Genomic DNA, 27,813 nt, shown 5'->3' on the forward strand with positions numbered 1-27,813 from the left:
AATGACATAGTGTGTATCACACAGTCACACGTGCACAAACACAGTTCAGATTTTCGCCATGTGTCACTTGAAATCAGTGGAGGCTGGTGGGAGGAGCTGTAGGAGGATTGGCTCATTGTAATGGCTGGAATGGAATAAAGTCAAACATGTGGTTTCCATATGTTTGATACTGATACACAGTACACCATGAGTACAGATCAGATGCCACACACACACATAACAGAATCCTCACTGAAACACACATGGTGGATAACTACAAACACACATCGCAAAACACACACACACAAATATGAAATGCACACGATACAAAAGGAAAATAGGATTATGAGAGAGTGAGAGAGAGAGTGTCAGAGAGAGAGAGAGAGAGAGAGAGAGAGAGAGAGAGAGAGAGAGAGAGAGAGAGAGAGAGAGAGTGAGAGAGTCAGAGAGAGAGAGCAAACAAAACCACCCAAGGACTATTACCATCATCCAGAAACACACATTCATCCAGTCAGCAGAGGGATTTTACTGCTGTTTTGAATAGAAGGAACAGACAAAAGTGTTGAAACGAGGATGAGACAAAGCGGTGAAACAAAACAGGCAGAAACAAAAGCCTAGCCGGGCCCATTGTGGACCCCAGGGGGAAGCTGATGGAATACCTCTCTATTCTCTCTCCGACTGGCGAGGTGGAATCAGCACAAACGTCTCACCCTGCCATTTTGGGCTTGTTCAGGATGCGTCCCGGGCCTGGGAATGGAGACGCCTTAACACGCGTTTCTCCTGTGGAAAGAGATTCCTGAACACGTTCATGCGGATGCAACACAGAACACACAGCCACACTGTGTACAGTTGGTGCTCCATTTGATGTGCTACGTTTGCCTTGCTTTGCACTGCAGCAAAACGCGTCAAATGGCGTTCCCCAACTTTCCCTCCACCGCAAGCCCCTGTGCTTCTCCTTGCTTGCTCTCTTCAGCAAGAGACTGGGAGCAGAGCATGCATGAGCACACACACACACACACACACACACACACACACACACACACACACACACACACACACACACCTTGTGTACTGGGGGGGGACAGTGATAGCCTGTGACAGCTCAGAACATGATGACATGGCCAGCAGTCACAGCACATGCAGTGTGGGAAATCCCCATGAAATACATATAACAAACAGAAGACCAGAAATCCCCAAAAGGTCAAATGCGATTTATAGGAGGTTTAGGGTTAAGGTTAGAATAAGGTTTAGGGGCAGGAGCTAGGGTTAGTTTTAAGGTTAGGTTTTTGGGTTATGGGTAAGGGTTAGGTAAAATAGGATTTTGAATGGGACCGAATTGTCTGTCCCCACAAGGTTAGTTATACAAGACTGTGTGTGTGTGCGTGTGTGACAATGTACCAAGCCGCGTGTAAGTGAATCGGGCAGAGCTTGGCGCCTCGGCTACCTTCTAAAGTGGCAGGATGGATATTCCATGTACCCTGTCAATCTGGGACACTTTGCATAGAAATACTTTGCACAGGAATACACACATACAGGCAGCAGGATTCTCATAGAGAGAAAAATAGATGGGAGAGGGAATAAGGAGGGGGGATAGAGTGAGAAACACCTTATAGAATGACCAAGAGGGAATTGAATGGAGAAAGGTAAGATGTCTGGTTCGACTGTAAACTCTCCTTCCAGACTCACATTAAACATCTCCAATCCAAATGAAATCTAGAATCGGCTTCCTATTTCGCAACAAAGCATCCTTCACTCATGCTGCCAAATATACCCTCGTAAAACTGACCATCCTACCGAAACTTTTAACTTTGGCGATGTCATTTACAAAATAGCCTCCAACACTCTACTCAGCAAATTGGATGCAGTCTATCACAGTGCCACCCGTTTTGTCGCCAAAGCCCCATATACTACCCGCCACTGTGACCTGTATGCTCTCGTTGGCTGGCCCTCGCTTCATACTCGTCGCCAAACCCACTGGCTCCAGGTCATCTACAAGTCTCTGCAAGGTAAAGCCCCGCCATATCTAAGCTCACTGGTCACCATAGCAGCACCCACCCGTAGCACACGCTCAAGCAGGTATCACTCACTGGTCACCCCCAAAGCCAATTCTTCCTTTGGCCGCCTCTCCTTCCAGTTCTCTGCTGCCAATGACTGGAACGAACTGCAAAAATATCTGAAGCTGGAGACTCATATCTCCCTCACTAGCTTTAAGCACCAGCTGTCAGAGCAGCTCACAGATCACTGCACCTGTATATAGCTCATAGGTAAATAGCCCATTCCAATCATCCCCATACTGTATTTACATTTACATTTAAGTCATTTAGCAGACGCTCTTATCCAGAGCGACTTATTTATGTATTTATCTTGATCCTTTGCACCCCAGTATCTCTACTTGTACATTCATCCTCTGCACACCCTACCATTCCAGTGTTTAATTGCTATATTGTAATTACTTTGCCACCATGGCCTATTTATGGCCTTTACCTCTCTTATCCTACCTCATTTGCACATGCTGTATATAGATTCTCCACTGTATTATTGATTGTGTTTGTTTATTCCATGTGAAACTCTGTGTGTTGTTGTGTGTCAAACTGTTTGCTTTATCTTGGCCAGGTCTCAGTTGCAAATAAGAACTTGTTTTCAACTCGTCTACCTGGTTAACTAAAGGTGAAATAAAAATAAATATATAAAAAATAAATAAAAGATGGATAGAAGAGGGACAGAGAGAGAGAGAGAGAGAGAGAGAGAGAGAAGGATTCAGCTCGTTTGGGTATAATAGAACACTCGTAAGAGTTTGTCTAGCGTGATATGAATCAGGAGTCCAAGACCCCCTCAGTGGCTTGGCACCCTCATGGCATTGTTAGTACCCCCCCCCACTAACAGTGCCCGAGGGTCTGCCCTATGGAGTACTGTGACGTTACACCACTTACATCACATCTTGAAATCCAGCATGACAGCAACAGTTGACATCAGTTACTGTACTTAGAATGAACGTTTCCTTCTTTGGGTAGACACACACACACACACACACACTCCAATATTTACGGCCTCAACCAAATGTATAGCATAGTTTGGCATAAAGAGACCAATCTATGACATAGGAAATAGACAGAGACAGGAACAGTGTTTGTGTGAGGGACCAGCCGAGGAATCCGAGGTCGTTCCGTTCATGTGTCTTCAAATAAGCACAACTCCGCCGCTCCTCTCCCCTACAACAAATCCAAGCGCAGCCCTGAGGACATGCCACCAATCAAGAAACAGCTGGAGGATTTACAGCAAATCAGTGAACAGCTTTAGGAGAGCCAACCAACCAGTGATTCAAAGCCAAAATCTTATGAGTTGGACCGGTAATTGGAAGCTGCAAGTTAAACTAATGTTAATTTCTCCGTGTGTGACACGGAGATAATGTAGGTGTGGTAATGCTGCGATGGCGCGTCAGTTTGAAGGACAACATTATGCGTGCCTGTATCTGTCTATGTGTGTGGCTGAATCGGAATAAGAGAGAGAGAGCGAGAGAAAAAAGAGAGAGAGAAAGCGAGAGAGAAAGAGAGAGAGAGAAAGCGAGAGACAGAGAGCGAGAGAGAGAGAGTGGGAGAGAATGTGAAACATAGTGCTCAGTGAATTCAATCAGCTTTAACTGGAGAGGCAGAAAGGCAGAAATCCCATATCTCTTCCATTTCATTACTCTGTGAGGGGTGGAGGAAGGTTTGGAGGAGGGGATGATGGGGGATGGGCGGTGGTCACAGTGGAGGAAAGAGGAAAAGAGGTATTTAGGGTGAAGGACGTGGGAAGGGTTGCCTCTCCTCTGCTTAATGTTCTGAGTCATCATTTAGACCAAAGGGCATCTGATTCAATTAAACTTGAACTCCCAAAATAAACTCTGATTCACTCTCTTTCATCTCTCTTGGTTTCTCACGCTTCTGTCACACACACACACTCTCTCTCTCTCTCTCTCTCTCTCGCTGTTCGGTAATCAACTGTCAATGTAATACCGCGGCATAATTAGTGAAAGTGGTACAGTTGATAGAATGTTAATCTGCTGATAGAATCCTCATATTTAGACCCGGTTCTGGTCAGGGCTGAGATGCATCTCTCTGTTTCTAGAAATAAACCTGCTGTTATCATTGACTCTCTCTCCATCCACAACTGCCCTCTATCTCCCTTTACCTACCATTCCCTCCCCCTCTCTCTACATTCCCTCTGCACATCCCACAACACAAGGCAAGTGTCGCCTGTGTGTTTAGGTCCGTCTGAATCTGCGAGCCCAGTGGAATGTGCGGCGAGTCAGATGAATCCCGACAGTATCTCTGTAACAGACAAGAGTTGTGAGCTCCGGTTCCAAAACAGGCCCAACGCACCAGTGTGGCGTGAAGGGACAATGTGCAGAACGGACCTCGTTAACCCTCCATACATCAGGTTACTTCGACTCGGGGCATGAAGTGTGGAATAATAACCGTCTCTCTCTCTCTCTCTGACTCTCTCCTCAGAATCCACATAGCTGTATAGTGTTAGGGTAAAAAAAACTAACTCAAATTGTGATGATTAGTTGATTATTTGAATCAGCTGTGTAGTGTTAGAGCGCATCCTTTGGGGTCCCGAGAACCGAGTTTGGGAAACGCTGCTGTAGCTGCTGTGTCATCATGAATCAGACAAAATATGAAGGAGAGTAAAAAAATTAAAAGGTGAGGCAGACAGAGAGAGAGAAAACAATGAGGCAGCAGGGTGAAATCAAGAAAAATGGAGATGGAGAATAACAAAAGTGGAAGAGAACTAGAAGATAGAGAAGGAAGAGAGAGAGAGAAAATATGTCTGCAATGAACGAGACTAAAAGAAGTGAAAGTAATCCTGTGTGGTCACATTATGCAGGTCAGAGGGCACATTGCCTGGAGACAGTCTGCAGAGAGACACTCAGACGACAACCCCCTCCATGTGATGTAGCTAACAGGCGCGCGCTAGGTAACTAACACCACAATGATGTACTGTATATCAACCCTGGATTGCTGATGCTATGCATTGGCCATTGAGGCTTTGAAGCCACTGGTCGGTTCTATCGGCACTCCCCATTAGAGGCAATCCTCCATAGGAATGAATGGAATTCTACAGTATTTCAATGACAGTACAAAATAACATGTATTTAAGTATGTTGTTCCTCTTAATTTGTATTTTTTAGCTCACAATTTAAAGTATGCATTAAGGTATCTGTAATAAAAATAAATGTGGCAAAAATGTTGTAGACATTAATAAAAGTCTATAACTTCCAAATATTTTTACAATGGAGGCACAGTAGCATCGAAATAGCGCCCCCTATCAGTCATCCAGTGTGCATATCAATCATTGGTTCACACTAGTTATTGTGATGATCATTGCACGTCTCATAGGCCAGACTGGAAATGTACTATTCCTTAAAGTGTCAAACGCATATCCTATCCTGCCTTCGAGGACTTGTTCATTCTCGTCTTCTGGGACGAATTTGATCTAGTGCCAAATCCTTAACAAACCCCAAACGTATAACTGGAAGGGTTACTGATCTGAGGATTTTAACATTATCACCACCATTGGTCAATTGTACACAAGGTCCAACCGAAATTTGATTTAAAAGCTGAACCCAACCCTTCTGAAAGACACTTGTTGAGAGGTGCGGGGGACTGCTACACTGGGCGCGGTCGTTGGCGGTTAAGGGCCTTGTTTAAGGGCACAACTGCATGTAGGATTTCATACCAGCAACCCTCCTGTTGCCAGCTCACTTGGCGTTACATTTTTGTCCCCCGTCGGACCCGGGATTTGATACCAGAAACTGTCCGGTTGCTCGACCCTTCAATTGAGACCCATCCCCTCTGTAAAATAAATCATGCTTTACAAAGAACAGTGCCGCCACCTGTTGGCAGTATGAAGTCATTGTGGTTGAAGCCCAAATACAGAAAGCCAGTCACCATCTATTGGAGAGAAGAAACAGCAGAACTACTAACGGCTAAAAGCAGCAGTTGGTCGTGGGGTAAGGAAATCACCTTCCCGGTGTTGACAAGCATGGAAAATTGTCGAGAAATTGACGGACCGCGTTCCGTGGTGAGGCGATAGAACGCCCAGCTTCTACTTTGGAAGTTCACTCTGCCATCGTTTGCTCTGGCGTTTCCGCTCTACATGAACCAGACAACAGACAGATCAGTGTATCATGTCTTTTATTAATTAACCACCACGTAAAGTCTAACATCCAGAACAGACTAATCAATCCAGCACAATCAAACCCAACTGCATCACATCTCAATTCATTTTTAAAAAACGGTCCAAAAATGTGATTAAAAAAAAAGAAGAGTTCATATCAAGCCTTTTATTTGGTATACAGATATTCATATATTTATACAGTATATAACACATGTGCCACTGCAAAGTCAGACAAACTAATAATCTTTTAAGGAACAAAAATAAAAGATAAAAATAATGAGAAACTTCAGAGGAATACAGTGAAGCGTGTCGTCGTGGTAACAATGTCCAACAGGAATGATGAGGTAAACTGCCAGGCAGAGAAACTAAACAAAAAGCAACTAGTTCAGGCTACAGAGAGGCAGCGGAGTGGCATGGGCCCTTAAGTGTCAGCTACATGTGGATACCCAAGTCTAAACACACAAATACATGATCTGAGACTAACTAAAAATACAGTCTCCCATACACACAAACCCAACGCTGGCACATACCAGCGGACAGGAATCATACGTGTGGACATTGGCTTGTGCGCACACACCCACCCACCCACCCTCCAGCGGGTTCAGCTGAGGGACATCCAGAGCTAGAGAGACAAGGGGGGGGGCTGGACCAGAGGGAATGGAGTGTGAGGATGAAGAGGACAGAAGGGAAAGAGGGCTAAAGGAGAGATGGAGGGCAGAGTTAGAGGAGGCTGAAACACTTCAAAAAGAGATTGGAAGTGGAGTGAGGGCAGTAGTTACAGGAGGAGGAAAAGAGATGCAGGGGAGGGATGGGGGGGGGCAGTGCTTAAACTGTTTGACAGTCAGTGGTTGTCTCCCCCTGGTGGTCACTCTGAGTCTCGCTGGACTTCAGAGGCATCAGCCCGACAGATGGGACACGTCCTGTTAGCCTGGAGCAAGAGACAACCAGAGAGGGAGACATAGTCCGTTAACATGCAGGGATGACTTGATCATTACAGGAGAACTTCAGATATATATAGATAGAGATATATATATATATTTTTATTTATTTATTTATTAAGAGGACGCTTCAGTTGGATCAAGAACTAGATATGAAGACATAAGATGTTTCACAGTATCTAGAAACGTGTGTTTGCAAACTACACAGAAAGAAACGTTAAAAGCAACATGAAAAAAATATATATATTTTGCCAACCTTGGCCTTAAACCTGTTCAGATAACACTCCAGCTGGCAGTTTGTTACCAACTCAGAAGTAAACAGAACAAAAATATAAAACGCAACATACAACAATTTAAAAAGAGTTAACTGAGTTACAGTTCATAAGGAAATTGGAAGAAACTCATTAGGCCCTAATCGATGCATTTCACATGACTTGGTATACAGATAGCTTAAAAAATATATTAAAAAAGGGCCGTGGATTAGGAGTCCAGTCAGTAACTGGTGCGACCATCATTTACCTCGGGCAGCGCGATACATCTCCTTCGCATCGAGTTGATTGTGGCCTGTGGAATGTTGTCCAACTCTTCAAATGTTGTGAAAGGTTGCTGGATATTGGCGGGAAGTGGAACGCGGTCATACGCGTTGATCCAGAGCATGGAAGAGCTGACACCTTTTTCAGCTTCCAGGAATGGTGTACAGATACTTAAGACACGGGGCCTTGCATTATCATGCTGAAACATGAGGTGATGGCGGCAGATGAATGGCACGACAACGGGCCTCAGGATCTCAGCACGGTATCTCTGTGCTTTCAAGTTGCCATCGATAAAATCCAATTGTGTTTATTCTCCATAGCTTTCACCTGCCTATAACCTCACTGCCATTATTGGGCACTCATGTTCAAAACGTTGACGTCAGCAAACCGCTCTCCCACATGAATAAAAACGCAGTCTGCCATCTGCCCGGTACAGTTGAAACCTGAATTCAGCCATGACGAGCACACTTCTCCAGCGTGCCAGTGGCAATCGAAAGTTAGCATTTGACCACTAAAGTCAGGTCAAGAACCTGGTGAAGACCACAAACACACAGATGAGCTTCCCTGAGACGGTTTCTGAGTTTGTGCAGAAATTCTTCAGGTTGTGCAAACCCAGTTGTCAGGTGGCTGGTCTCAGACGACCACGCAGGTGAAGAAGCCGGATGTGGAGGTCCTGGGATGACGTAGATGTGGTCTGCGGTTGCGAGGCCGGGTGGACGTACTGCCAAATTCTCAAAAACGATGTTGGAGGCAGCTTATGGTAGAGAAATTAACATTAAATTATCTGGCAACGGCTCTGGTGGACATTCCTACAGTCAACACGCCAATTGCACTCTCCATCAAAACTTGAGACAGCTGTGGCATTGTGTTGCGTGACAAAACGGCACACTTTAGAGCTGACTTTTATTGTCCCCAGCACAAGATGCACCTGTGTAATGATCATACTGTTTAATCAGCTTCTTGATATGCCACACGTGACAGGTGGATGGATTATCTTAGCAAAGAAGAAATGGTCACGAACAGGGAGGTAAACAAAACATCTGCTCTAAAATTGGAGAGAAATACGCTTTTTGTGCGTATATGGAACATTTCTGGGATCATTTATTTCAGCTCATGAAACATGGGACCAACACTTTACATGTTGCATTTTATATTTTTGTTCAGTGAAGTTGATTGTGCTTCGTGAAATACGAGAGCGAGAGACTCACCCGGAGCCACTTGTCGACACACTTCCCGTGAAACTCATGACTGCAGGGCAGAACTCGCAGCAGCTGACGAGACTCAAAGTCACTCATACACACCACACACCTGCAACACAACTTCATTACAACATTTCAACAAAACCACCAGCTGTATACTCGTCGAGGAGGATAGCATCCTCGGTTCTGGTAGGTCCAGGGGAAGTACTCACAGCGTCTGTTCTGATTGGTGGTTGTTGGGGTTGAACCTATAGGAAGGCAGCTGCTCGATGTCTCCCTTAGTCAGTCCTCGGAGTTTGGCCTCTCCCAGACGCTCGGCCAAGTTGAGAAGAGCCTCGTAGTTCTCCACCTCGCCGTCATCTACGTCCAGCTCCAGGCTGATGGCAGGGCCTGTAGGCTGGACTGGCAGCATAGAGCTGACAGACAGGGAGAGAAACTCACTTACCTACAGACACTGTGCATACACAGCTCATGTGACAGAGTACAAAAGAGCTTGACTGTATTCGCACAAATACGCTATGTCACAAGAGTCGGCTACTTCTAACCAATAGGTCAGAGTCTCCTGATTGTCTAAGCTACAACACCCATGATGTAGAGCTAGAGATGAATTTTGACTTACAGGAAGTAAGGCAGGAAACTGGGGTGGTAAGGCGAGGGTGGCAGTGGCTGCTGCGAGCGGTAGCGTCGTCCAGGGATACGCCGTGGCATGAAGTTAGGATACGACTGAAAGAGAAGGGAGAAATAATTACTGGATTTCATATGACCAACTGAAAAAAAAACATCCAACACAGGCCTTTTAAACGAGTTACAAGATAATGATGCAACAATCCCTCTGGTGTTGCATGAAAGGGTTACAAGGTAATGAGCAGAGGCAAGAGACACTCACCACTCCAAAGAACTCCTGTGGCAGAGGCTCATGGGAGAGGAAATGGAGCTGAGTGGAGTGGGGGGGCAGGCCGGGGTGGGCCGCAGGGGGGTAGTGTAGACCCGCCCCTAACGACAAGTGCTCCCCCAATAGCTCCACGTCATTCTCTATCCTCTGTAACGGCTAGGGTAAAAAAAGCGAGAGGGATGTTATTAATGAGCTTCAAATGGCTTGTAATGCTAGACTGAACACACACATGCATGCGCACCCCCCCCCCCCCATTTTGTAAAACCCTAGCGCCACTCACCGATCTGGCCTGCTGTGTGGGGTAGGATCCAAACTGTCCGGGCTGGGGGATGTGAGGGGGATGGTGGGACAGGTGGGGAGGGGGCAGGAGAAAGGTGGGGTCACTGGAAAGCAGAGAGGGGAACGGGTAGGGCATGGGCAGATGTTGCACAGAGCACGTCTGCAGAACCTGAGAGAGAGAGAGAGAGAGAGCGAAAAATAACATTACATTATGATTTCATCTCTCCTCTATACAAAGTGTATTGGTTGCAGATGTTATAGTAGGTGCGGTGAAATGCTGGTGGGTGTGTTACTAGCTCCAAACAGGACAGTAAAATGCTGGTGGGTGTGTTACTAGCTCCTAACAGGACAGTAAAATGCTGGTGGGTGTGTTACTAGCTCCTAACAGGACAGTAAAATGCTGGTGGGTGTGTTACTAGCTCCAAACAGGACAGTAAAATGCTGGTGGGTGTGTTACTAGCTCCAAACAGGACAGTAAAATGCTGGTGGGTGTGTTACTAGCTCCAAACAGGACAGTAAAATGCTGGTGGGTGTGTTACTAGCTCCTAACAGGACAGTAAAATGCTGGTGGGTGTGTTACTAGCTCCTAACAGGACAGTAAAATGCTGGTGGGTGTGTTACTAGCTCCTAACAGGACAGTAAAATGCTGGTGGGTGTGTTACTAGCGCCTAACAGGACAGTAAAATGCTGGTGGGTGTGTTACTAGCTCCTAACAGGTCAGAACAAATGCTGGTGGGTGTGTTACTAGCTCCTAACAGGTCAGAACAAATGCTGGTGGGTGTGTTACTAGCTCCTAACAGGTCAGAACAAATGCTGGTGGGTGTGTTACTAGCTCCTAACAAGGTAGCAAAATGCTGGTGGGTGTGTTACTAGCTCCTAACAGCTCCTAACAGCTCCTAACCAATCCAAACATGACCAGTAACCCAAATGCAATCTATGAGTACATGCACCAAAAATATATACTAGGAATGATATACACAGCAGTAGATCTACAGTGAGCTGTCTAGAATCCAGGATAAATACAGTGGAGAAACAGTAAAGGAAACAGTCCTGAGTATATACACGAAAGGCTCCAATTATTGACACCCAGGACAAAGCTGCATTACGTACACATGGATATGAACACACATACTGATGGAAAACAGGGTGGGGAGGAGGTACAGTGCCTTCAGGAAGTACACACCCCTTGACCTTTTCCACATTGTCACTGGCCTACACACAAAACCCCATAATGTCAAAGTGGAATTCTTTTCACGTTATTTTTTGAATTCATAAAAAAAAAATGAAAATACAACAAACTGTCTTGAGTCAATAACTATTCAACCCTTTTGTTTTGGCAAGCTTAGATAAAAAGGTCATGAGTAAAATTGTGTGTTAAGAATTCACATAAGTTGCATGAACTCACTGTGTGCAATAGTGTTGAACATTATTTTTGTATTACTACCTCATCTCTGTAAACCCACATACACAGATAATTGTGAGGTCCCTCAGTTGAGCAGTGAATTTCAAACAGAGATTCAACCACAAAGACCAGGGAGGTTTTCCAATGCCTCACAAAGGGTAGATGGGTAAAACATAGTAAAAAAAAAGTAGACATTGAATATCCCTTTGACCACGGTGAAGTTTTTAATTACACTTTGGATAAAGCTGCAACACACACAGTCACGACAAACATACAGGCGTCCTTTTAACTAGGCTCCCGGAGAGGTAGGAAACCATTCAGCGATTTCACCATGAGACCAATAGTGATTTTAAAACAGAGTTCAATGGCTGTGATTGGGGCGGCAGGGTAGCCTAGTGGTTAGAGCGTTGGACTGGTAACCGAAAGGTTGCAAGTTCGAATCCCCGAGCTGACAAGGTACAAATCTGTCGTTCTGCCCTTGAACAGGCAGTTAACCCACTGTTCCTAGGCCGTCATTGAAAATAAGAATGTTATTACTGACTTGCCTAGTAAAATAAATTTTAAAAAATAAGAGAAAACTGAGATACTCCACAATACTAACCTAAATGAGTGAAGAGGAAGCCTGTACAGAATAAACATATTCCAAAACATGCATTGTTTGCAACAAGAAAATAAAGCAGTGGTTCCCAAACATTTTATAGTCCCGTACCCCTTCAAAACATTCAACCTCCAGCTGTGTACCCCCTCTTCTAGCACCAGGGTCAGCACACTCAAATGTTTTTTTTGAAATCATTGTAAGCCTGCTAAACACACACACACAATACATTTATTAAACATAAGAATGAGTGAGTTTGTCACAACCCGGGCTCTTATAGGACCAGGGCACAAATAATATAATAATCAATCATTTTGCTCTTTATTTAACCTTCTCACATAAAATCTTATTTGTTCATCAAAATTGTGAATAACTCCGCACTGGTTAAGGAGAAGTGTGTGCTTGAAAGGATGCACAGAATTCTGCAATGTTGGGTTGTATTGGAGAGTCTCAGTCACAAATCATTTCCCACAGATTCCGTGCCTGTATTTAATGTTCATGCTAGCGAGGGCCGAGAATCTACTCTCACATAGGTACGTGGTTGCAAAGGGCATCAGTGTCTTAAAGGCGCGATTTGCCAAGGCAGGATAGCGCAGCCCTATCCAGAAATCTGGCAGTGGCTTCAATTGAATTTAATAATTCACAGAAGCGCTTGTTGCAATATTCGATGAGGCTCTCTTGTTCAAATATCGATAAGTGGACTGGAGGCAGGGCATGAAAGGGATAACGAATCCAGTTTGTGTGGTCCGTTTCGAGAAAGTACCTGCGTAATTACGCACCCAGCTCACTCAGGTGCTTCGCTATATCACATTTGACATTGTCCGTAAGCTTGAGTTCATTTGCACACACAAAACATTCATACAATAATGGAAAGACCTGTGTGTTGTCCTTCTTAATGCAGACAGAAAAGAGCTCCAACTTCTTAACAATTGCCTCAATTTTGTCCCGCACGTTGTATATAGTTGTGGAGAGTCCCTGTCAATCCTAGATTCAGATCATTCAGTCGAGAAAAATTATCGCCCTGATAGGCCAGTCGTGTGGAAAAAAATCGTCACCATGCAAGTGGTCAGACAAGTAAAAATTGTGGTCAGTATAGGAGGACTTTAACCTCATCTCTCAATTTAAAAAAAGTGTCAATACTTTTCCCCTTGATAACCATCATCTCAGCACCCCAGCAGCAACTTGCCCAAGCCACACTCCTGCTTCACCTTCACCTAAATCCAGACAGCCGATGTTCTGAAAGAGCTGCAAAATCTGGATCCCTACAAATCAACTGGGCTAGACAATCTGGACCCTCTCTTAAAATTATTTGCTGAAATTGTTGCAACCCCTATTACAAGCCTATTTAACCTCTTTCGTATCGTCTGAGATCCCCAAAGATTGGAAAGCTGCAGCGGTCATCTCCCTCTTCAAAAGGGAGAGACACTCTAGACGCAAACTGTTATAGACCTATATCCATCCTGCCCTGCCTTTCTAAAGTCCTCGAAAGCCAAATTAACAAACAGATCAAACATTTCGAATCCCACCGTACCTTCTCCGCTATGCAATCTGGTTTCCGAGCTGGTCATGGGTGCACCTCAGCCACGCTCAAGGTCCTAAACGATATCATAACCGCTATAGATAAAAGACAATACTGTGCAGCCGTATTCATTGAACTGGCCAAGGCTTTCGACTCTTATTGGCAGACTCAATAGCCTTGGTTTCTCTAATGACTGCCTCGCCAGGTTCACCAACTACTTATCAGATAGAGATCAGTGTGTCAAATCGGAAGGCTTGTTGTCCGGACCTCTGACAGTCTATGGGGGTGCCACAGGGTTCAATTCTCGGGCCGACTCTCGCACCCGCCCGCCCGGCATCACTATATGGAAGGTTTTGACTTGACTTAGAATATATGGATAACTACAAATACCTAGGTGTCTGGTTCGACTAAACTCTCCTTCCAGATTCACATTAAACATCTCCAATCCAAAATTAAATCTAGAATCGGCTTCCGATTTCGCAACAAAGCATCCTTCACTCATGCTGCCAAACATACCCTCGTAGAACTGACTATCCTACCGATCTTTGACTTCGGCATTATCATTTACAAAATTGCCTCCAACACACTACTCAGCAAATTGGATGCAGTCTATCACAGTGCCACCCGTTTTGTCGCCAAAGCCCCATATAATACCCGCCACTGTGACCTGTATGATCTCGTTGGCTGGCCCTCACTACATATTTGTCGCCAAACCCACTGGCTCCAGGTCATCTATATGTCTTCGCTAGGTAAAGCCCCGCCTTCTCATCTCACCATAGCAACACCCACCCTTGGCACGTGCTCCAGCAGGTTTATTTCACTGGTCATACTCAAAGCCAAAACTTCCTTTGGTTGCTTTCCTTCCAGTTCTCTGCTGCCAATGACTGGAACAAATTGCAGAAAAAAAAAGAAAAAATCTGAAGCTTGAGTCAAATCTCTCCCTCTAACTTTAAAGCATCAGCTGTCAGAGGAGCTTACCGATCACTGTACCTGTACACAGCCAATCTATAAATAGCACACCCAACTACCTCCTCCCCATATTATTACTTACCCTCTTGCACCCCGGTATCTCTACTTGCACATCACTCCAGTATTAATGCTAAATTGTAATTATTTCTCTTCTATGGCCTATTTATTGACTTACCTCTCTAACCTTATTACATTTGCACACACTGTACATAGATTTTTCTATTGTGTTATGTTTGTTTGTGTGTAACTGTGTTCTTGTCGTTGCACTGCTTTGCTTTATCTTGGCCCGGTCGCAGTTGTAAATGAGAACTTGTTCTCAACTTGCTTACCTGGTTAAATAAAAAAATATATATAAAAATAAAACCAGCGCACTTCTGTACGTTGTAAAAGCGTTACATGGTCGCTGCCCATATCATTGCATGGTGCAGAAGATTCACGGGGGCCTTGCTTAAACAAAGTCCTCGTCGGTGGATGCTGCAGTGGACCCAAGTGGCCTCGGGAGCAACTGCTTGCACACGCGTTACCACTCCACTATGTCTCCCTGTCATGGCTTTTGCGCCATCAGTACAGATACCAACACATCTTGACCACCAAAGTCCATTTAATGTCACAAAGCTGTCCAGTAGAAATATCATATATATCATGTTATCCTGGTTTCCAGTGGTTTGCAGAAGAGGATGTCTTCCTTAATTGACCCGCCATAAACGTAACGGACATACCAGGAGCTGTGCCAGGCCCACCACGTCTGTTGACTAATCCAGCTGTAACGTATACAATTCACTGGCTTGTACGCAAAGCAGTAATTGTTTCAAAAACATCTCCTGCCATGTCACTGATGGGTCATGAAAAAGTGTTGTTTGATGAAGACATTGTCTGTATAGTTTTGGCCTTTACCCCCAGCATTGTCCCAGCAGCAGCAAGAATTAAGTCCTCCACAACAGTATTTGTTGTGCCTGTCGTAGCCAATTGGTAGCTCACCATATAAGATGTTTCTAGCCCCTTCACATTAATGGTATCTGTTGCTTTTATACATGTCTTACTACGGTACTCAAAAGTAGTCTTTATTCGCACTCAAACTCATGTGGCCTATTCTTTTTCATTTTAATTGTTATGTTTTGTTTCTAAATGTCTGCACAAGAGTGAAGGTTTCCCATGAGAGAGTAATGGTTAATGTATTTGGATGTTAATTATTTGACATGTCATTATTTTGCTTAACACTAGATGGTTAAAGAAAAATTTTGGCAGTGAAACGAGGCTACTCAGGCGAGAAGAAAACCTCACCCAAATGCATTGCCCCATTGGAAAACATAAATGTACTGTTTGAAAATGTGAAGATTTAAAATAAATTTTAAAAAGTGAATCATTTTTATTTGGCGTACCCCAGATGGCACGTACCTCAGTTTGGGAATAGTTGCACTAAAGTAACAGCAAAAAAATGTGGCAAAGCTAATCACTTTTTGTCCTGAATACAAAGTGTTATGTTTGGGGCAAATCCAATTCAAGACATTAGAGTACCACTCTCCATATTTTCAAGTAGTGGCTGCATCATGTTATGGGTATGCTTGTAATCATTAAGGAGTGGTGAGTTTTCCAGGACAAAAAAAAACCCAGAAAGAAAACCTGCTTCAGTCTGCTTTCCACCAGACACTGGGAGATTAATTGTATTGTTCTGTTAAAAGGTCAAGGCCAAATCTACACTGGAGTTGCTTACCAAGTAGACAATGTTTGAGGTGTAGAGTTCATTTTGACTTAAATCTACTTGAAAATCCCTGTCAAGGTCTGAAAATTGTCTAGCAATGATCAACAACCATTTTGACAGAGCTTAAAGAATAAATGGGAAAATATTGCACAATCCAGGTATGGAAAGCTCTTAGACTCACCCAGAAAAACTCAAAGCAGTGATTTCTGCCAAAGGTGCTTCTACAAAGTATTGGCTTGGGTGTGAATACTTGTGCAAATTAGATATTTATGCATTTTCAATATAATAATATTTCTAAAAACATGTTTTCACTTTGTTATTATGGGGTAGTGTGTGTAGATGGGTGAATTATTTTGTGTTAGTCAATTTTGCAATCGGGCTGTAACAACAAAATGTGGAATAAATAAAGGGGTATAAATACTTTCTGAAGGCACTGTACATGAAGTAGGCATATGATCAGTGTCAAGAGTATCAAAGACATACAAGTCAGACAGTCAGGCTAGTTGAACTCACAGATGGAGGGACACTGCAGACAGGGTAGTGCTGCCCACTAAAGACCACCGAGCATGCTGGGAGCTGCTGGGGGGCCGAGTGGGAGGGCAAGCCAGGGGGGCCGCCAGGGGGAGAGACTGGGTACGACACCTGAGCAGAAGTCAAAGGTCAGAGTTCAAACAACCACACTACCTGAACTCACACGTAGAAGGATTAAGGACTACCCTAATCAAATTCAATAATGCTCTATTGACAACTGTAAAAAGCAGCTTCCCGTTTCCTCACTGACCTGGTCATGGAGGTCCAGCACCATACTGCTCTGCTGCTGAGGGGGGTGAGGCTGGGGATGAGGGTGCATCAGCCTGGGGGACAGGTTAGCAGGGTGGTGGAGGGGGCGAGGGGACAGGTTGGGGGGGTGGTAGGGGCGTTCCTCAGGCTGGTTATAGGGGTAACTCTGAGGGGGACGGGGTGGCGGTAGTTCTCATCCTGAAGTCCTGCTGAGAGGCTGTGGTGGGGGTGATGGTGCGGGTTGTGGTAATGGTGGTGGTAGTGGTGGTGATGAGGGTGAGGGTGGGGGGGGTGGTGGTGGGGGAGACGGTCACGGCGGCCTCGCTGGCGTCTCATTGGAGGACTGTGGGGGGGGGGGGGGTTCAGATGTCAGTCTCTTTTTACCAAACATCCTCATCACAACAGATAATGTCCCGAGGAAAAATTACTCTACAATGATGCTGAACCAATTGTAAGATTTAACACACACACACTTACCTGCGGCGGTTGCGGACAGGAGTGTGGCATCGCTCTGGCATGTAGTGTGGGTGTGGTCTGCGACTGGGTGGGGGTGGGGCCCAGGTAGTGGGGGTGTGTGGTAGCTCCCAGGGACGAATGGGAGAAGATGGGGTGGGGGGAGGGGCAGAGCTTAGATCTATCATAGACTGCTGGGAAAGACGCTGTCGCTTAGGGCTAGGACTGTCCTCCATCTACAGAGACAGAGAGAGACACAGACAGAGAGACAGAGAGAGAATACCTTTTTTTAAGTAGAACCGACAGAAAACTTCTTTGCCGATATTAAAACAGAATTATACATCAAAAACACCAAAGTCACAATTTTATGAACAAAACGCAAATTCATAAGGTTTAAAAAAATATGGATTTTTTTTTAGCGAAATAGGACCTGACGCAGAGTAGGGTACTATTGGCAGAATAGATGGATGCAGTTTAATATAAATTCACCATTACATTTCTTGGTAGTCCAACAAATTGCTCTCTGGTCATAAATCACAGCTGGTACATTGTTTGCTGCTTACAGCCATTCATACAGATACACGGTTTCAGGTAAATCAATATTTGACAACAAAAAAAACAAGACAAAATGAAGGCCAATACAATCAAACAAGCGAGGGCATCACAAGTCTATCATAACGTGGCTAATAGGCTAACTTATCTATTCATGTAGCCATTTATTTAGTAAGCTAAAAGCACAGAGGCAAGCTAGCTAACTGTTGGAAGGATGTCAAGTCACCAATGAGTTGGTGAGTGGCCAACTTCACCCATATACATTTTTCAATGGCTGCAGCTAAAGATATTGGTGTCATTTGGTTAGCTTGCAAGAAATGTGAATCATTTGGCTAGTTAGCTAGGCTGAACTTAAAAACGACGTATCCATAGTTCGCATATCTCTCGGTTGTAAAATATATTTGGCATCGATCAAATGGGCTGGAAAGTTCCCATTGAGTTGTCAAAACCTGGGTTGGGACAGGCATGCATTGGCAGGCAGGCTACTATCATTCCCCATCATTTATCAGTGCAATTTTGACAGCCAAATACAAGCTGAGAAAGTTTGAGTGGGTTTGTCCACTGTTAGCGTTAGATTTAACCTCATCTTGTTCTGGCTAACAGTTGTTGATCTAATAGTCAAAGGGAGGAGATCCCTTCCTGTCCATGGTTTGATCAATAGGACTGTACATTTCCCAAATGGAAGACGACTGTGGTATTTACATACAGTACCAGTCAACAGCGGACACCTACTCATTCAAGGGTTTCTTTATTTTTTACTATTTTCTACATTGTAGAATAATAGTGAAGACATCAAAACTATATGGAATCATGTAGTAAGCAAAAAAAAGTGTTAAAACAAAATATATTTTATGTTTGTGGTTCATCAAAGTAGCCACCCTTTGCCTTTGACAGCTTTGCATTCTCTCAACCAGCTTCACCTGGAATGCTTTGAGAACATATGCTGAGCACTTGTTGGCTGCTTTTCCTTCACTCCGAGGTCCAACTCATCCCAAACCATCTCAATTGGGTTGAGGTTGGGTGATTGTGGAGGCCAGGTCATCTGATTGAGCACTCAATCACTCTCCTTGGTCAAATAGCTCTTAGAGTCTGGAGGTGTGTTTTGAGTCATTGTCCTGTTAAAAAGAACACAAAGTCCTACTAAGTGCAAACCAGATGGAATGACGTATCGCTGCAGAATGCTGTGGTAGCCATACGGGTTAAGTATGCCTTGAATTCTAAATAAATCATGACAGTGTTACCAGCAAAGCACCCCCACACCACCTCCTCCATGCTTCAAAGTGGGAACCACACATGCGGAGATTGTTCGTTCACCTCTGCGTCTCACAAAGACACAGCGGTTGTAACCAAAAACCTCAAATTGACTCATCAGACCAAGGACAGATGCCCAACGGTCTAATGTCCATCGCTCGTGTTTCTCGGTCCAAGCAAGTCTCTTCTTATTGTTGTCCTTTAGTAGTGGTTTCTTTGCAGCATTTAACCATGAAGGCCTGATTCACACAGTCACCCCTGAACAGTTGATGTTGAGATGTGTTACTTGAATTATGAAGCATTTCTTTGGGCTGCAATTTCTGAAGCTGGTAACTAATGAACTTACTCTCTGCAGCAGAGGTAACTCTGGGTCTTCCTTTCCTGTGGCGGTCCTCATGAGAGCCAGTTTCATCATAGCGCTTGATGGTTTTTGCAACTGCAGTGGAAGAAACTTTCAAAGTTCTTGAAATGTTCCGTATTGACTGACCTTCATCTGTTAAAGTAATGGACTGTCATTTCTATTTGCTTATTTGAGCTGTTCTTGCCAGAATATGGACTTTGTATTTCATCAAATAGGGCTCTCTTCTTTATACCACCCCTACCTTGTAACACAACAACAACAACTTGGCTCAAACGCATTAAGGAAAGAAATTCCTGAAATTAACAAGGCACACCTGTTAATTGAAATGCATTCCAGGTGACTACCTCATTAAGCTGGTTGACAGAACACCAAGAGTGTGCAAAGCTATCAAGGCAAAGGGTGGAGACTGAAGAATCTGAAATATATTTTGATTTGTTTAACACTTTTTTGCTTACTACATGATTCCATGTGTTATTTCATAGTTTTGATGTCTTCACTATTATTCTTAAACTTGAATGAGTAGGCGCGACCAAACTTTTGACTGGTACTGTATGTGCAGAAATCCAGTCAGGTGTATTTTGTGGCTTTTGGCAAATGCTTTCTAATGATCTAAAGTCGTGCTACTGCTTGTAAACAGTCTAGTTCAAAGTGAGTGATGGCAGGCCCCTGTGGCAAATGGCTTATTTGCATATAGGCCTACTGTAGCTCTGATTGTAGCACCATAGCCAATCTGTGTAGCCTGGATAAGACTGCCATTTTTATTTGGTTTTATTTACTGCACTGTCTTAAATTGTCCAAATGCACAGCCACTTTCCCACTCTATATTGCTATAAAATGTAAACACAAATGCCTTACTCTACATCATTCCCAAACATTCTATCAAAGTTTGACACAGTGAAAATGACCATATCTATGTGCCCGCTAGACAGAACATGTTATAAAAAATTAAAAGCATCATATTTACATATTTTTTTATAAGATTTCATGCTGCTAAAGCACTGTCAGTTCCACTTTAACACCATGCCACAGCATTCCAGCTGTCCTGGTACTAGGTGTAATAGGGAAAGGGAAATATACTCACCTTGTCCCGCTCATCGCTGCAGACGTTATCAGGGTGGAAGTGAAGGACACCTATAGGCCAGAGAGAGAATAACAGGAGGGTCAAACCAGGCAGTATGCTACACAAAGACTCAGAGACCTGGACGGGCCTGGTTAACATATACAGCAGCAGTCATGCTACTTTCTCTACGGATGGTAATCGCAGAGAGGGTTAAAAGGAGCAACACATTATATTTAAACTTTGAGGGAACATATACACACATGGTATAGCTAGATAAAGTCTGCTCAGTCTAGATCTGAATGTGTCTTAGTGGCTTTGAATGGCCTGGTTTAAAAATCAGACAATGTTCTGTCTTCCACTGACAAGAGGGAGAACCATGCTCAATCTCTCCGATCTCACATTTAAAACTACCCCCTCTGCTGCCTCACAGACACACTACAATATTACACAGACACACACTCCAATCTTTCACAGGCAGATGCCCTTGAACTGTGCTGACGGAGTTTCCTGAAAACCAAAAACACCCCCTCCCCTAACCCCTCTCCCACCCCCGACTAGCCCCCCTCAGTCTCTTCAGAAAAAAAAAACAGATCGGAGAGCGCTCCTCTCCCTGCGACGCCACAGCTCTATGAAGTCGGGTGAGACTGACAGCTCAAAGAAGCACAGCCAGTGGCAGCAGAACAGAAAAGAGCAGCCAGGCGACTGGCGCTCAGCTCCGACGGGGAGGGACACAGAGATCCAGACACTGAGCCGTGTGATGTGCCACAGGGGAAGGATTGGGCCGGGTTGGGTGACGTTTGCCAGGTTATATAGGCCTCCGTCCTAGTATCTGGGCCACGGTACAGAAAGGGCACTTATTTGAGCCAGTGGCAGCATGATTCGTACAACCCTGGCTCCAGGATTGAGCCACAAGGCCAAAACATGCAGTCAGTCTGTTCGAGCTCAGACCGAGGGAGAGAAACAGTGGTGAAATGAAGTCCCATATTCAGCACCTCCAAATCCAGTAGACACATTCCCCTGAAAGTAATGTTAAGAGGCGTGACATGCCAAGAGCTCTGCTCACAGCACACTAAACCAAATATGCTGTAACCCACACAGTATTCAAGAGACATCTGCTTAGAGCAGGGGAGGAGGATCAAACAGCTGGGAGATACAGAATTTCAGTCATACCCATAAATCCCTCTTTGTAGTGCGTCAGTGTGTGTTGGCAAGTGAGCCTAATGTGTGTAGGTTTGTGTAGCCTAATGTGTGTAGGTTTGTGAGCCGCACAAGTGTGGAGCCAGGTGTGTCTGTGCGTGCACATATTCCTCTGTGTGGGTTATTTATTAGGTCCGGATGGCGTGCAGAGCTATTACAAAAGCTCTTCATTAAAAGCTTGCATTCATTCATATGCCTTTCTGCCTCGAGGTAATCCAGTCTGTTCTAATGGTATGTTTCCTCAGAGCAGTGTTTTCATAATCTCCGGCTGAACAGCCGATAACAGACTCATTGTCAGCCAGCTACTTTTTCCACTTCATAAATTAACTGGGCTTCTTTCCATTTAAAAAGTTTCAATTCGCTAGTCAGAGAAGTCTGTTTAGCCTTCTCCTGCCAGAATGAATGATACGCAACTTCTATGGATGAATGATAGGACGGCGCCTGTCAATCACAAAGGTCGAGCGATGACAGGGAACCACTGCTGTTTTGTCAGTCTGCTGTCTGTCCCGACTCTCGGCACCCATGTTATTTTTGTGCGCTGGACTTGGCTGCAGTCAAATGTATTATTTTTCATGGAGGGAGCGCATGATGCTTCATCTCCTGTGAGAGTGAATTTACACATCCCACATCAGTGATAATCTTTTTGAGGCACATTCATTTAATTTCTTTGCATGTTTCATAGGCCTACGGCCAGCCACAAAGTCGGGGCACATAGGCAGGCTATTTACGGTTATTTGAGCAAACGGTTTACATTTCAAGAGTTTTTAAAAAAGGTGTAGAACTGACTGAATAAAGTCACCGTAATGGACTGTGGTTCAATTAACCTTGTTGTAGTGGGCGCCCTGATTCTAGTTTGTGAGCTAGGCAGGCTACTGCCTGGGAAGGTCTCCCACTCAGAAGTACGAGATGGGGGGTGATAGGTTGACTTCAGGTCTCCCCACTGGAAGCCCTAGTTAGGGGGAATCTATCAAATAGTACTGTACAAAGTTAGAAGTGCGCCATCTGGAGGTCGACCCATTAATCGGAATGGCCGATTAATTAGGGCCGATTTCAAGTTTTCATAACAATCAGAAATCTGTATTTTTGGGCGCCGATTTTATAGATTAAAGAAAACAATGTTATACCTTTAGGTAAGTCTAGGCAAGTCAGTTAAGAACACATTCTTATTTTCTATGACGGCCTAGGAACGGTGGATTAACTGCCTTGTTCATTGGCAGAACGACAGATTTTCACCTTGTCAGCTCAGGGGATGCAATCTTGCAACCTTACAGATAACTTGTTCAACGCTCTAACCACCTGCCTCTAGTTGCACTCCACAAGGAGACTGCCTGTTAAGCAAATGCAGTAGAAGCCAAGGTAGGTTGCTAGCTAGCATTAAACTTATCTTATAAAAAAAACAATCATTATCACTAGTTATAACTACACATGGTTGATGATATTACTCGTTTATCTAGCGTGTCCTGCGTTGCATATAATCGATGCAACGCTGGGGGATGATTTAACAAAAGCGCATTTGAGAAAAAAAGCACAATTGTTAGACGGCTGAACCTAACCATAAACACCAATGCCTTTCTTAAAATCAATACACAGAAGTATATATTTTTAAACCTGCATATTTAGCTAAAAGAAATCCAGGTTAGCAGGCAATATTAACCAGGTGAAATTGTCACTTTTCTTGCTTTCATTGCACGCAGAGTCAGGGTATATGCAACCTGGCTCATTGCGAACGAATTTGCCAGAATTTTATGTAATTATGACATAACATTGAAGGTTGTGCAATGTAAAAAATAATATTTAGACTTAGGGATGCCATCCGTTAGATAAAATACCAAATGGTTCCGTATTTCACTGAAATAATAAATGTTTTGTTTTCAAAAGGATAGTTTCCGGATTTGACCATATTAAATGACCAAAGGCTCGTATTTTGTGTGTTATAACTAAGTCTATGATTTGATAGAGCAGTCTGACTGAGCGGTGGGAGGCAGCAGCAGGCTCGTAAGCATTCATTCAAACAGCACTTTTGTGCGTTTTGCCAGCAGCTCTTCGCAAGCACAGCACTGTTTATGACTTCAAGCCCATCAGCCTAATGGCTGGTGTAACCGATGTGAAATGGCTAGCTAGTTAGCGGGGTGCGCACTAATAGCGTTTCAAACGTCACTCGCTCTGAGACTTGGAGTAGTTATTCCCCTTGCTATTTAAGGGCCGTGGCTTTTGTGGAGCGATGGGTAACGCTGCTTTGTGTGTGGCTCTTGTCGATGTGTTCCTGGTTCGAGCCCAGGTAGGGGCGAGGAGAGGGACAGAAGCTATTCTGTTACACTGGCAATACTATAGTGCCTATAAGAACATCCCATAGTCAAAGGTATATGAAATACAAATGGTACAGAGAGAAATACTCCTATAAATACTATATTAACTACAACCTAAAACCTCCTACCTTGGAATATTAAAGTTCTGAGCAAGGAACTCAAACGTTAGCTTTTTTACATGGCACATATTGCACTTTTACTTCTCCAACACTTTGTTTTTGCATTATTTAAACCAAATTGAACATGTTTCATTATTTATTTGAGGCTAAATTGATTTTTATTGATGTATTATATTAAAAGTTATAATAAGTATTGTTGTAATTGTCATTATTACAAATTTTAAAAATGAAACGACAGATTAATCGGTATTGGCTTTTTTTGGTCCTCCAATAATCGGTATCGGCATTAAAAAAAATCAATCGGTCGACCTCTAGTACTAACGCAATCCGTTGTGCAATTTAGTTTGTGTGTTTCTTGTTTGAAGTACAATAGAATGTATGCACTCACTACTGAGTCTCTGGATAAGAAAGTCTGCTAAATGACTCAAATGTAAATTAGAACGTACCAGAGCCAACCAAAACAGAGCTTGTTCTAAAAAAAAAAAAAAATGTAATGACGTGCATCCTCTCTAATGCCCAGGAAGCTCCGGTTCAAAACACCCATTAGACAGCTTTGCAAGAGTAATGTCAAAATACTTTCGTTACTCACAAAATGAGTTTCACAAAGAAACCATCTTCATTTAGTCCCGTCACAGCCAATATATACATCCCAAAAATGTCTAAATATCTATTTTACAAGCAACCCAAAAATTGCCTCTCCAATGTATTGAGCTGGTACTGTATATGCAGTAATCTATTCTACTGTATTTTAGTCAATGCCACTCTGACATTGCTCATCCTAATATTTGAATATTTCTTAAATTATTTTACTTTTAGATGTCAATCAAATGTATTTATACAGCCCTTCTTACATCAGCTGATATCTCAAAGTGCTGTACAGAAACCCAGCCTAAAACTCCAAACAGCAATCAATGCAGATGTAGAAGCACGGTGGCTTGGAAAAACTCCCTAGAAAGGCCAAAACATAGGAAGAAACCAGGCTATGAGGGGTGGCCAGTCCTCTTCTGGCTGTACGTAGACAGATGTGTGTATTGTTAGATATTACTGCACTGTTGGGGCTAGGAACAAGCATTTCGCTACACCCACAAGATAATATGCTAAATATGTGTATGTGATCAATATAATTTTATTTGAGGGTTGTTGACATCTGACCTGTGCGTGACAGTAATTAGTGATTCATGCATTGGAGGTGAGGAATATTTTTTTAAATTCTCCAGTTGCTTGGAAAATTGTCAATTTTTGGAAGTTCATACTGCCTGTAACATGGGTGTGAATAAAGAGTTGCACAGCAAAACTGCATATTTCGTGAGTAACAAAATGACTTTTTACATAATTGCAGAGCTGTCTAATGGGAGTTTGAATAGGAACTTCCTGGGTTTTAAAAATAACACGTCGTCATCTCTAACACAAGTGGAACCCACAAAACACTACTGGGTAACACAGATTGAATTCCCTATATATAAAATAACAAAATTGCGAAGAGCAAATAATGAGCGTCTATTCTTGAAATCAATTTGGGCTATCAATTCAAAAACATACCCCCACGTGCTAATTTACCATGTCCAAAACTGTCTCATTCAGCTCCCATTTGTCCAAAGCTCCCATAAAAATGCTCTTTGGAGGCAGTATGAGCCATCTTTCAATAATTGAAATATATGAATGTTGTTTGGAAATGTAGGCTATTTATTGATCAAACAGGCAGTTCAGGCCTTTCACAAAAGCAGTGAGGATGCTACTAACAGTTTCTGTCCATACCCCTCAGTCACCTGACAACAGACAACACTGGATGGATGAGAAAATATTTTCAGACAAACAGCTAGAACCCTGCACTGAAGATGCATGTTATACAGCTAAGAGGAACACTGCACTGTTTACATGTCAAGCCTGACACCTGCTAAATTGCATGGTACACTCATCCATGCACGGGGTGTGATGTATCAAGATTAGTAGGGAAAGGGAGGGAGACGTTGAAGCTTACCAGTGCCGGGGTGTCTGTGTGCTCCATGCGAAGCGTGGCGTTGCGCCCCGCTAGACAGGTAGTTCCCCTGGGTGAGCTGGTTCTCTGTATAGCTGCGCGCTGTGTGCGGAGACCAGCCGGTGTTGGTCTGTTGCGGGTAGTTCACCCCGATCCCTCCGCTGGCATTCATGTTCCCGTTGTTGATTGCGTTATTGCCGTTGCCACTACCGTTCATGCCATAGTGAAAAAAACCTGACCGTGACCGCGACCGAGTCCTCGGGGGGTCCATGGCTGAAGGGGGCGGTGGTAGGTGGAAGTAATGGAGGTATCTGGGCGAGATGGAGGTTTGCCGTAGCCTACTTCCCTCGCCTTGCTATCTTCGTAATCGGCCTGTTCTGGAGTCTCTTCGCACGAAACGCTCGGTTTGGGGCGTAGGTACAACTGGAAGCAGCGGGTGTTCGAGCCGTGCTCTCTACGGTCGTTCGTGCAGTCTCTTGGTCTGTGTTGCGCGTCGCCGTCAGTCAAAAACGTTCCAAATATGGATTTATTATTTTATCCCTATAGGAGGTCAATTTGGTATATTAGTTTGTTCGGTCATAGCAATGCACATAATGAAAACATCCAAAACAATCCAGATAGGTACATAACACAAATATTTAGTGTATGTATCTGGGCTGTACCCGTTTCGGTTTTTCTATTGTCTCATATGAAGCTTGCCTGCCTACTACTGGCTTTCTAGCTACTTGTCAGTGAGAAATGACACACGCTCGCCAGAGTTCCACATTCAGTTACATTATTTGATGGTTGGACAATGTTAACGCACAACTGATATTAAAGTAAATAATATTACTACAACTGTAGCTACCTAGCCAGCCAACGAACTTAGGTTGTTGCTATTTAACGTTAGCATATTAGCGGGTTAGCTAATAAACCACAGCTCAGAAATGCAGTTTGCTAACGTTAGATGCATTTGTAATATTCCCCATTTCCCACATTACAATTGGTAACCCTCCACAAATTATGGCAAACTAGCTACGTTTTTTTGCTACTAAATTGTTAGCTCAACCCGTCGTTGTCTACGTTAGCGAGCTTATTGCTAACAGGAAAGCTAACGAGCTAGAAAAAAACAATTTAACTAGCTAGCGGCCGAGACGCGTTGCTAGAATTTCTGTTCATTGTTGGCAAACATGCTGCTAACCTTTTCAGGCGGTGTTGGTTGATCCCAGATAGAAGCGGTCGAATGCCTTGTCTGATCTTCAGAGAATGTTGGGTCTTCGTCAGATTTAAATCCCCACCACGCATTGTACATTCACTGTTGAAGCTGGTGATGTTTTCTCTGTAGATGTCAGTGTGGAGCGTAAGTGGATATCAATCAATGGGGATGTTAGCATCTCTGGTCAGACCACTCTAATCGAGCACAGAAATATCTGAAGACGCATTTCTTGCGATGTGCAAAAATCATCAGACTCCGCGAGTACATTTATTTGAGCATTTGTTCGATATAAAACGAGTGGTGTCTTTTCAGGCCATATTATTGATTATCTGGACAACAATCGATCACTGCGTTGATTAACTATGTCTGGTAAGCGAGGGGGAGGAACCAACCAAATAAAT

The 27,813-nt window shown here is 43.7% G+C and overlaps 1 pseudogene; it reads right to left on the reverse strand.

Annotated features, from left to right (window-relative positions):
• Window positions 1-6,138: 6,138 nt before the first annotated feature.
• On the reverse strand, window positions 6,139-27,585 carry LOC135545892 (E3 ubiquitin-protein ligase RNF38-like; annotated as a pseudogene).
• Window positions 27,586-27,813: the final 228 nt, after the last annotated feature.

The sequence above is a fragment of the Oncorhynchus masou genome, chromosome 9, assembly GCF_036934945.1.
Source record: "Oncorhynchus masou masou isolate Uvic2021 chromosome 9, UVic_Omas_1.1, whole genome shotgun sequence".
Lineage (NCBI taxonomy): Eukaryota > Metazoa > Chordata > Actinopteri > Salmoniformes > Salmonidae > Oncorhynchus > Oncorhynchus masou.